General features: G+C 41.3%; 1 protein-coding gene across 3 annotated transcripts in view; it reads left to right on the top strand.

Moving 5' to 3' along the window:
* The first annotated feature begins 6,220 nt into the window (after window positions 1–6,220).
* The window catches only part of MRTFA (myocardin related transcription factor A), an 87,117-nt gene continuing 81,125 nt past the window's right edge, over window positions 6,221–12,212 (top strand). The window contains exon 1 of one of the 3 annotated variants that reach the window (XM_083701774.1): window positions 6,221–6,475. The gene's annotated coding sequence lies outside the window, so the exon portion shown is untranslated. The remainder of the gene's footprint in view (window positions 6,476–12,212) is intronic. The other 2 variants (XM_083701772.1, XM_083701773.1) reach the window with 2 other exon arrangements.

Genomic DNA, 12,212 nt, shown 5'->3' with positions numbered 1-12,212 from the left:
TTCTTTTAGTATAAGCTTTCTTTTAATTTGCACAGTTGACCTAAAAGAACTGTCCTGTAGAGTCTTCTGCCTACAGTAGACTAAGGTCTATGCAAATACATTGCTTTAAGCTCAACTTTGTTTAGTATCCCAATGTCTCATCCATTGTGGTATAAATTATTAATATATATCAAGAATTGGTAACCTTTTTGGCCAGAGGGTCACATTTGCACTTCACCAGGAGAATCACTAGAAGATCACCTTCCTCATTGCCTCTCACATTTTCCAATGGGCCATTAGGAGTGTCTAGTGGCCTATGCAAATGGCTCCCTTCCCAAGATTATATTTTTCAAGTTGTGAGAGGAACCTTGTTTCAGGTGTTAACCAGTGCTCCTCAGTTGTTCTCTGAGTACCCTTGAAGTACTCAGAGATTCCTGAAAACTCACAAAATTGGGAATGGAGGATTCTGTAAGACTCTCTACTGCCATTACTATTATCACCTCACATCTGCATTGTTCGTTTTGTTTAGCAGTGGAACCACTTCTTTCACCAGTGCTGCCACCACCAATTCCAGCAGCAAATATGGCAGGTGTCTTTCAGGGCAAACAGAAGGTCTTTGCAGGCCAATTCTGGCCCATAGGGCAGTTCTTCCACATGCTCAGTATACACCAGTGATGAAAGTCTATCAGATTCCGGCTAGAACTGGTCTTATCAGATTCATATTCCTTAAGTCTAAGAAATTGAAAAGTTCCTTATATTCTCTTCTGCACTGTGACATATTTGATCTGTAATGGAATATTGGGAGTTTATACAAGAAGTAATCTGAAGACAGCAAAACCATCTTATTCATATTCTAGTACTCTGTTTTTATGAGTCTTAAAAATGCTTTACCTGAGGTTCTGAAAATCTGAATCATTGGCTAAAACCTTGTTTCTGTCAGTATTGAATAGAGTGGAGTATCCTTTTCTTACCTCCAACCCACCAGAAAGGCCATCTTGGAAATGACGGCTTCAACTCAGTATTATTACTATGTGAGCTGGATCAAGCTTCATGATAACACAGGAACAGGTAATGTTCAGCCTTGGGCTTTCACACCCTCCCTCTCTTGCAGGTGGAGCCACGAGGAGAGCAGCAACATTTACTTCCATTTTTCGCTAACTGCAACTGGTTTCATCTGAAGCCAACAAACCACCCCAATAAACAATCTCAATAGTTGTTTGTTTGAAATAAGCTAACTTCACACCGCAGAATAGTGAAGCTGGCTTGTTTTAACAGACCATAGTTAAGTTTCACCACAATTTAAGGTTCAGATGTAAAGTGAAAGCTGCTGAAGAGGTTAACGGAACGCATGAGCCAATGCTTTATTCTTCCATGACAAACAATGGTATGCTGTTAGGCTGAAATTGGCTTTGTTTCTTAATAAGTGTAAATATGACACAGAATTAAAACTGCAACTGAATTTTGAAGGAGAAAAGTTGGACAGAACAAAAACCAAGTGCCAACCATATTATTGTAGCTTGTAATTTGGCAGTCTTTTGTTGCATTCAAAGCAGTGCAAAACTTGGAAGTACGCAGTAGTGCTTTTTAGTATTTCTGCCAGCAGCTGCTGACATTCCTTTTCGGACCATTGGGTCTGCTGCTCCATTTTTCATCAAACTGCTGCCTCTGCTGCTGGAACATCAGCTTCATCTGTTTTGGAGTGCTGCTGTTCCTCCATCTGTCCTAACTCAAGCACACCTCACTCAAGTTCCTCCTCTAATAAACCCAAATCCCACTTCTTACACCTGTGTTGCGTGCTACCCCAGTCTCTGAGCAGTGAGAGATCCCAGGGGTTCCAAACACTTTCCCTGTATACAATCTGAGAATGAGGGAGCTCACAGCATTAAAAAACCCCATAGAGTCTGCTACCTCTTTGTTTCCAGAGAAGCCCTGAAGTCCAGCTTAGGCTCAGCACCAGGCAAGACATGTGTCTCTGTCAGCCACTTCCAACCTTTCACATCTGGTTATTGTTCTCCTATGTACCAGCTAAGTAAGTGGAGTGAGTGAAGGGCCCACCCACAGAACAACTTATTTGGATATTCGAAATCACTCTACTTAGCTAGCCAGCCAAAGCCATTACAGTACCTTGTACTATAAACACATGCCCAGATTGGTAGAGTTTATGAACGCCTGCAATGGGCAGAACAACTTTTGTGTGTGAGAGTCAGTTATCTCACACAGTCTCTGTATTCTTCAGCAATAAAATGGGACAGATGCTATATGTAAATGCTTTATTTTGTAATAATGTATTTTGTAATAATGTACTGAACATATATGTGTGTTTAATTTGGCCTGTGATGTGGCTCAATTGATTGCATTATTTGGTACGGTTTGATCTGCAAATGCTTTCTTCATCCCAGCTTTCTGCTTATGATGACACCCTTTTGTCTTTGGTTATGTTGGGTTGAACTGTGAGAACTTCAAACTGTGTGGGTGTTTTGCTTGGCAGAAGTGATCTAAAGATGTGGCAATGCAATTAAGGGGGGCAAATCCCTTTCTCCTCAAACAGATTATGTTCCCTAATCCTACCCCAGTACCTACATCTATCTTTCATTTTATTTCATTTAAACAAATTTATATTAAAAAGTAGGTAGCCGCTCAATTCAGATTTGGCCACTTATTTCAGCCAACTTGTGGCCTGCATAACACACATCAGAAAGCTATTAACTACAGATTCATTACATATCTTGCATCAACCAAGCTCATCTTTCCAAATCTGTCCCTGCATCTGTGCAGACCATTTCTCTGGATCTTCTTGCTGAGGTAAGTAATAAAACTTTGCTACATTACATGAGTCCATTTGTCCTTTTGTGTGTGTGGACTTGGTTCACCAGTTTTTCCAGCTGAGCGACATTCCATACCATGAGGTACCATGAGTCCAGAGAAATCTTATTGCATACTTTCCTGTTTTGAAACCCTAGCCTAGCTGTTACCAGCAAAAACACTTAAAGAGTAATAGGTCTTTTTTTGCATTATCCCCTTGTCTACCATAACTTTCCACAAACATATTTCCTGTTATTTATAACCCTATTATGCTTTGTGCTGATTTCGAGTCCTTGTCAGCTTCAAGTTGACCATTCATAATTGAACAAAGGCTGAAAAGTGTAAGTGATAACTGTCAGGTCACAGACTTGGTCTTTATTTCTTACAACTTAACTTACTGCAACATTTTTGAGAAATCCATTGTTCACCCTCTGCATCTCAGTTGGTACTGACAGACACAATCTACCTATAACTGGCTAATAGAGTTACAGTGGTTTCAGACACCCAGTTTTTCAACTGCATAATGGCACTTTGCAATTGATTTCAATAAGGCAAAAGTTGTGTGAAGAGTATCTTTCACATTTCAGCTGGCTCTGCATCCAGCAAGAGTTGGTTGTTCTCAAGGTGCTCTCCAGGTGCCAGAATAGATGCACAGATGCTAATTGTGTTGGGACCATGGGCAGCATCACGAGGGAGGCAAGAATTAGTTTTTAATTGAGCTTTAAAGCTTCTGAAAACTAGTATATTTATTAGTAAGATCAGAAACTTGCTATTTAAATGAGTGTCAATTCCAATAAGATTAGCTGTGTTACAATAAACTAGTTATGCCACTAGATTCGTTCTGCGTTAAATGCAGTTGGAAATTTTTGTTATGTTCATGGTCTATTGTAAACAGACACCAGATTCTGGCACAATAAAACTGCAAAGAGTTTAATATTCAAATGGTGTTAATTATAGTCATATCTAAAAACAATTTCCAACTGCTGTAACTTGTTCCAGTGATCTGTATACAGTAGTTTAACATAGAAATGCTATTATATGGTACAGCCACTAGAGGTCATAGGATGCCAGGAAATACATTATGCTATGTGCAGTGTTAGGTATTTTTAAATGGAAGTGTTCAAAGTAGGTCTTAGGCTGCATACTTAGAATAATTTAATGGAAACCGTGTTATTCCTTACACTGTTTAACCTCTGTTGGCCTTAAACAGAAAGGTGTTTAAGTATTGTTAAGTGGGGAACTTTTCCATTCTTTCAAATGATTGGGGAATTAAAAGGAATCTTATGCACTAGGCAGTGATTGAGAAAACATTACAGTATTGCAGGATTGTGGTTATTTTGGATTAGTAAAAATAGAGCACAAGGGTGTTAATCTGTGCTTTATGTAGCATTAGTGAGTCAAAAAAAGAGAAAATGTTGAAGACTTCCTAAGACCGGGAGAAGCAAATAAAGCATGGAGTAAGTATCTGGTCTACACAAGAGGAAACTAGGGAACCAAATAATATACATATAGAATAGCAGAATATCACTGAAGCATTCTAGTACCATTGATCAACAATATGTGGTGTATGTATCTAAAGCTTAAACAAAATGCCTTAATAATTACAAAATGTGGGAGACAGATCAAGCATGTGACACTTAGGGAAAGCATCAAAACTAATTGACCCTCTTCTAAAGATGTCCTTAATTCCACTGTGAAATTTCTTTATAGTGTACAAGGGGCCTCAGCCATTTGGAAAAGCAGGAAGAAGACCACTTGGAGAACCGTATTCCTTGAAGTATAATTTGTTTTGGAACTACAAACAGAGAGAAAACAGCAGGCAGCACCTCTATTTCTACAGCCCCGTAACATGAATGCTTATATTTTTAGCAATATGCTGTCCTGAATTGACCCTGATTTTCTTTAGTAATCTCTGATGCTAGATAGTCGAAATAGTATTAGTATTGGGGAACAGAGGGGCTGTGGTTGTGAACAATCTGCCTTTGGCAATCTACAGTTATGCATTACATTTATTTGGACTAATCAAGGTGCCACAAAATAGTGAGCAAGCTTTTTAGTTTTTCTGAACATCAGGCTGGATGTTACATACAGTGAGAGGTAGGAAGAAGGTGAAGCAAGAACATATTGGCTTAATGTTGTCTGCCCCAGTATTTATGCTCCAGCAGATACTGGAGGTGGCAAGAGCCACCAGCTGCTCCTCCTAACCTAACCTGATCTGCACCCCTTAAGTTAGCATGCTACCTCAAGGTATGGTAGGAGATGTTATCTCAGCATTAAAATAAAATTCAAATGTTGTAAGTCATCAGTAGAGTTGGATTTTGTAAGTGCAACAGGGGGGATGAAAGTCCTGTAGTTACTCAGATCGGCCTTAAATTCCAGGTCAGAGCAGAAGTAAACAACAACATGGATATTTTTTATATTAGCAAAGCTGAATATCAGTTTTAGGTGATGTACTAGTAGGTTAAAAAAACCCAAAGCCAAATTAGGTAGTTTCTTCTAGGAGTTGGGAAATACATAGTCCACAAAAAGCAAACTGTCTCTTTAGCTGGTGGGAAATTAATCTGGTTGTAGATACACACATATAAAATCCGTTCTGAAAATGCCTTAAAAAAAAGTTTTTAAAAAATACATTGAATTTTCCATAAGGCTCACCATTTCCATCTAGTGTCACATTGTATATTGCACTTAAAACACACACAAAACGTTTTCTTTGCAGCTGTAGAAACTGTTCCTTTTGCTAGATTCCTCCTCAACATGGGAAGCTGTCTTACATCAAGTCAGTTCGGCCCCTCCTTCTTCAGTCCTTTCGGCATTCCTGGACTGAGTTCGCCCCAGCCCTATCTGGAGGTGTCAGGCAGGGATGGAACCCTGTGACCTTTTACCTGCGAAGCATCTGCCCTACTACTGAGCAGCGGTAGAAGTTTCAGAAATTTTGCATGCTTGATAGAACTTGTTTTTAAAAATGCTTCCGGTTTCCCCCCCTCCAAACCTTTTACTGGCAAGTTAATTCGTGTTTAAATATACGATATGCATGTTTATTTGAAAGGAAGTCCCCTGAGTTTAATAGGGGCTCCTTCCTAAGTAAATGTGCGTGGGAATGCTTTATTTCTGTCTTTTCAGCAACGTGCTTCGGATGCTCCTGTGAAAGATTTATTTATTAACGGTCAGAGACAGGCGGGCCTATGTGGGGGTGGGGGGGCAGATATTTTAAGCCTCTGCAAAGGAGTAGCAGCCCGCTACGTGCCTCGGCTGGCGCACTGTCCCTTTAAGGGCTCCTCCCCCTCCTTCCTCGCGGCTCCTCCGCGGCGCTCGAGCACGCCAGCCTCACCTTCTGCCGATGACATAATTCCTATCCTCTAATTGGCTGCTTCCTTCTTCAGTCACCTTTCTCTGCCCCGCCTGCCCCTTTCCCCACCCCGCCTCTCGCCCGTTAGCACCCGGAGTTACTCGACACCCGTTGACGGGCGCTGGCGTCATTCAGTCGCCTCCGCGCCTTCGGATTGGTCGCGCCGCCTGCTCGTCCCGTAGCTCTGCGTTCTGGTGGGCGGGAGCTTCCGCGGCTGAGAGGAGCTGAGCCGGCGGTGGTGAGGGCCGGGGTTCTTTTTTTTTTTGCGCGCTTGGGGAAGTTTTCTGTGGGAGGCTGCGGAAGGGGAAGGCGGCCAAGTGCGGGCAGCTGGGATGGAGTCGTGACCAGGTGAGTGCAAGCGGGGCTTCGGGAGGGAGCGTGCCGGCAGCTCCTCGCCCCGCCCGCCCGCCCGCTGAGGGGGGGAATGTCCCTCCATGTATGGGGCAGGGAACCGCCCCTCTGGGAAGCACGAAGCGGGGCTGCCCCGGTTGCTGGGAGAGCCTGGCCTTGGCTCGCCTCACGCTCCTCCTTTGCCCCACGGCAGAGGCTGGCGGGAGAACCGCGCCCTCCTTCTCCCGTCCCACACGAACCACGCAGCCCCCCCCCTCCGTCGCCCCACGCCGTTCTCCTTTGCAGCGCCCCCTTCCCACGACCGGGCCTCTCCTTCGGGCTACGTGACTCTGGCGTGGCCTTCCCGCCCCTTTGCTATGCGCTCGTGAGTAAAACGGCGAATGTTCCGCCTCCCCAGCTCCCAAATAATTCCCCTAGAAGAGCCACCGAAGGTATTATTTTTCTCCATCAGCCGCCAGCCAGGCTTCTGCTTTTCCCCGGAACGCCCCCCTCCGCTGTGTCATTTCACCGTTTTCCGAACGGGTTTATCATCCCGCTCTTTCCACCTTTTTCAACTATTGGGTTTTTATTGGACGACAAGAATAAACCTCCAGGATCATCACCACCAGCACCAAAAAATTCTTGGGGTTGGTTTTTTTTTTTTTTTTGTCTTTGAGACTCTTTTCCTCCCAGAAAATTTTAATTGCAAAGGAAATGTAAATGTACTGGATCTTCACTATGTAATTTCAAGAATGCAAGATTGTCCCTGATTCAGTTTCAGAATTGTAATCTGCAATCTGTGTGGAAGACTGTTTTGAGAATATGGGCTGAGCTGATCACACCCACCCACTGGCACATGTAGGAATCTGCGTTGAGCATATAGATTCAGGATGAATTATCATTTGATGCTTCCCAGAATCCTGTGCTGGAGGGTGGTTGAATGCGGCTGGCTCATTGTGGGCTGAAGGCCAGCAAGAATATCCTTTGCTAGTACTTTCCCTGCTGCTTAACATCCTACGATCTGAGCTTGTGAATAGAATAACACTGGCACTTACAGTTCATCCATAGTTAAGGATGCATCCTCTTTAACAGCATAAAGACATGGGACTCCTCTTGGGTTTCCCACTTTGAAAGCATCTGGACATCACATGGTAGCAACTTACAGAAGAGTGAGCTTATTCACTGGTTGCAATAAAAGCAGGCTTATGACACCTTAAGGCAGGGGTAGGGAACCTCAGGCCCTGGGGTGGTGGTGGTTTCCAAATGCATCCTTTTAGGCCTCTCTAGCCAGTCCTTGGGGCTCTGCCCAAGCCACACCTCTTATCAGCCATTTGCCTTCCTTGAGTGCTTTTGCTTGGCAAGAATTTGTTCTTGAACTGTAGTAATGCTTCTTGTTTGCCTGGATGAAGAGGGGTGTGTGTTTGAATGTTGAGAAATCTCTGGTTTTTGTGTGGCTTGAATGTACAAATGTAAGCATTGCATCTGTTGCTTTGCCCACTTTCCCCCCTCTGGTGTTGCTGTGTCTGGTAGGCGAGATCTAGAAGGTTGCCTGCAAGGCATTGTGGCCCTTAGGCTGAAAACGTTTATTATGGCATAAGTTTTCTTGTACACTTCTGGTTTTCAAACACTGGAGTGACTTGTCAGATCAGTCCTGTGTTAGTAAGTCTTTATTGCCCTAGCTAATTCTGTAGCAAGGGATTTGCATACTTGTTGACCTAGTGAAGGTCTTGAGCAGGAGCCTCCCTTTTTGTTTCCCAGGGTAGTATCTCAAGAGTGCAGTTCACCAGCTTTGAGGAGTATAGCATGGGAAAATGGTGGTTATGAAATTATGGCATGGGATTGTGTAACTTGGTGCAATGAAAAGTACAGTACATGAGTATAGGTGGGCAGAAAATGCATGAGCATGCAAGATTTGGTAGGTATTTTTAATCCAAAGATGAAATTATTACATCAAAATTTCCACTGCACTCCATATTTTGCATCTCTATTTAAGGCACACAGAAAATAATGTGAAGATTGATATTTCAGGTGTGTAGAAAAATAGTTGGTATGTGTATAAATATTGATTTTAATATCAAGCTTGATACAGTATTTTAAAAATTGCTCTAAATGGTGTGCAGTATGAAACAAACAATATAATTAAGACAAAAATGCAATATAAAACCAATGAATGTCAGTTTTGGTGTCATTGTATACAGATAGAGTATAAGGATGAATAACTTCTAGGTACAAAATATGCTCTGAAATAGAAAAAACTGTGATCAGCAGGGTGCCCTTTTTCTATCATTGGGATACCCTGGGAAACTCGCCAACCATATTGCACCTGGTGCTGGGTGTGGAGAGTGCACCTAATTGCTTAATGTAGTGTTTCTCAAACTTGGGTCCCTAATGGTTGTTGAACTACACCTCAGATCATCCCTCCCCACTGGTCCTGCTAGCTTTGGATTATGGGAGTTGTAGTTCAACTACAGCTGGGGACCCAAGTTTGAGCAACAGTGGCTTAATGGAACACAGGTGTGTGGGCAGCCTGAGGAAGCTCCATCCACTTTGGTGCCTGCCCATAAAAGCAAGCCCTGATCATGGGACAGTGAAGCAGCTGGAGAAGATAGGGCAGAGGCTGCAGAAAGAACTGTGAGTGGAGAGGCGGCTTATTTGTATTAGTGTAAGATTTTTATATGTTAACTTTTTTTGTAATATTTAGTGTTTGTTTCAGTTTTCTGTATACTTCATAGATATGTTTTTTATGTATTACGTAGCATAGAACTGGTGTAATAAATAAAAATTCACTGATGATATTGCTTCCAGGCCTGTTTCCTGCTTTCTGTGGATAGCTGACTTCATACATGACAGAAATATGTTTAGCAAAAACTTGCTCTGCTAATTAAAGTGGGTGCCTAGGAAGTGCAGAATGATTTTTTTGAGGGATATTGCATATTGGAAGTTCACACTGCCCATCTATTGTCATTATGAAAGCTGAATAACTTGGAGTTTCATTCTTAGTTGAGTTTGAAGTGTATAGTTCTTACATCTATCCTTATGAATCATCAGGTTTATGGTCTATTGGGACACGTAAAGAAATCCTTCATGTTGGTAGAATAGTTAATACAATGTATGATGAAAGTTTAAAGGGAGAAATGGAAGCTAAGGTGGTGGTAGATTGTAAGCACATGCTATGCTAGCAGTATGTTGAATACTAATAGTAGTGCTAGGAATCTAGTAAATTGCCTTATACAGTGGTACCTCGGGTTACATACGCTTCAGGTTACATATGCTTCAGGTTACAGACTCCGCTAACCCAGAAACATTACCTTGAGTTAAGAGCTTTGCTTCAGGATGAGAACAGAAATCGTGCTCCGGCGGCCAGAACGAATTAAGTACTTAACCTGAGGTACCACTGTACTGAGTCAGACCTTTAGTCATCTAGCTCAGTATTGATTACACTGACTGAGCTTTCCAGGGTTTCTGACAGGAGCTTTTCACAGCCCTTCCTGAAGAAGCTGGGAATTGAACCTGCATGTGAGGCAGATGCTCTATCACTGAACTTATAGCCCTACTTATAGCTGGGAATTTGGAAAGACCAGTGAAGTGGAGATATGCACAGAACGCTCAAGTGAAGCATGGTAGCGATAATGCCCTTTCTTGCTTGGCCCACCATTGGCTGCTGTAAAAAACTGTCCTTTTTGAATTTGATGAATTGTTTTAAAAATCTGTGTCTGCTTGTGGCCATCACAACAACCTGTGACAAAGAAATCCATAATTTGTTTTACATTATGTGAAGGATTTTCTCATCACGTGCCGCAGGTTTGTTGTCTTTAAGTTCTCTTGGCTAAAATGTACTGAGAATTTTTATTTGCTTCTCCTTGCTGTTAGTAGCCTCAGACATGAACACATTTTTTAACCTAAATATTCAGACTTCTTATGAAGAAATGCAGAAGGATATTACTGATTGTTTTAATTTCCCTTTTCTCAATTTTTGTAATATACTTTAAGTGAAACTTTAATTCCTTTGTGTTGGTGAGGTCCTATAGGCATTTCATGACTGTTGAAGATTACAGTATCTTTCAATTCATCATTCTGTTAAAACCAGATTGCTTGAATTTCAGTGAGACATTCTACATCTGAATATATTGTTTTTACATGTGTTTTTAACTAAAATAGAAATAGCATGCAGATTGGAAGAGGATGGGGAAATTAAGTAAAGGGATACTCTGCACACACCAGCCAATTCCAGAGCATAGTGGTCGGGATTCAACTAAATCCAGTCAGTGGAAGCCCTGCACAAGGACTACTGTGTGCAATGGGTCTTTTTCCTTTCTCCTCCGTCCACTTCCTCAAAATTGGCTCTGGGACGGTTGGGGATCCCAAATGCTTCCCTGCCAAAACAGTTGTTTTAGCACAATGTTGAATTCCTCCCATAGTGTTTCTGTGCTTGTGCGCAAGATGTCAGAATGATACAGAATTTGATACTGGTGAGTACAGCATTCTGCATGCACAAGGACTTGGTCCTAGGGGTCAGTATGCAAACAGCTATCTGTCCCTTGCTGTGTCTTCCTGCCTAGGCTTTTAATCACATCAGTTCTTTGCTGCTTCCTTGTCTCCACTCTTTTGAAATCACATGAAAATATAGGGATGAATTCAGCCTTTGTTCTTAGTTTTGCTGTATATATAAGTTGAAACTGTCTTTATATTTTAACTCACTGTTTTGGGTTGTAGCCTTACCTAGGAATAAAGCACTTCAGCTCAGTATAACTTCTGAGTAGACATACCTTGGATTGCATTGCACATTTGTGCTACTGAAAGTTGTGTTGATTTTAAATAGCAGTATAACTTCTAGTATGTTTCCTCTTGCTTGCTCCTCAAGTACTGGAGAAAATAAAGAATCCTTGTTAAATTCTTTTTATTGTGGGCCTAACTTTGGAATGGGCAAATTAGTATAACTTCAGGAGACTACCCAGCAATGAACTCATCTTCCAAACTTCATGTCTTTAGGAATAGAGAGGATAATAGTGTCTAGTTTGGTTTTTGTTTTAAATAACTTTTTATTGGGTTTTATACAAGGATCATAGGAATAATAAATGATACAAATAAATAGACCAAGTCTTCTCAATTTGCAGTAATATCTACAACATATTGTCATTATTAATGGTCCATGTGTAAGTTCTTGGCTCGTGAATTGGTCTAAACAAAAACAAAGGGGAAACGTGATAGAACAGAGTTAACCAATAACATTCAACATCACATAGCTAAACGCCTAATCAGGAATCTTTGTGGTAGTGCTTAGATGAAATATGAGTAATAATCATTTTTCCTATTTATGTTTCCATTGAAATAATATACCATATATTGATGAACATGGGAATTCAAAGTAGAAATAATAATTTATGTTTAAATTAACGTTTAGATCAACCAGATTGAACCAAATGCTGATGGAAGGGATTGTTCATTTTCTGGAATACTGACATATGTTATGAAATTAAATCACATGAGGGTAAAGCCATCTTTCTTGATCTGTCCACATGTCAACCATAGTTTACTTGTTAATCTCTCAAGGAAGGCTGTTTTCCAAACTATTTTGCACCAGTTGTCTACCATTGTGCTAGAAAGGTCTTTCCAGTGTCTGCTTATGTTGCGTCATGCCGCTTGTAATAAATTACATATTAATTTTTTATTATGCAAATCCAGATTGTTGTCTTGAAATACATTTAATAAAGATAATTCTGGTATGACATACAATAGTGTCTAGTTAAACAAAATG

The sequence above is a fragment of the Podarcis gaigeae genome (genome assembly GCF_964106915.1).
Source record: "Podarcis gaigeae genome assembly, chromosome: 10".
NCBI lineage: Eukaryota > Metazoa > Chordata > Lepidosauria > Squamata > Lacertidae > Podarcis > Podarcis gaigeae.
This window is presented reverse-complemented; position numbering and strand designations above follow the sequence as displayed.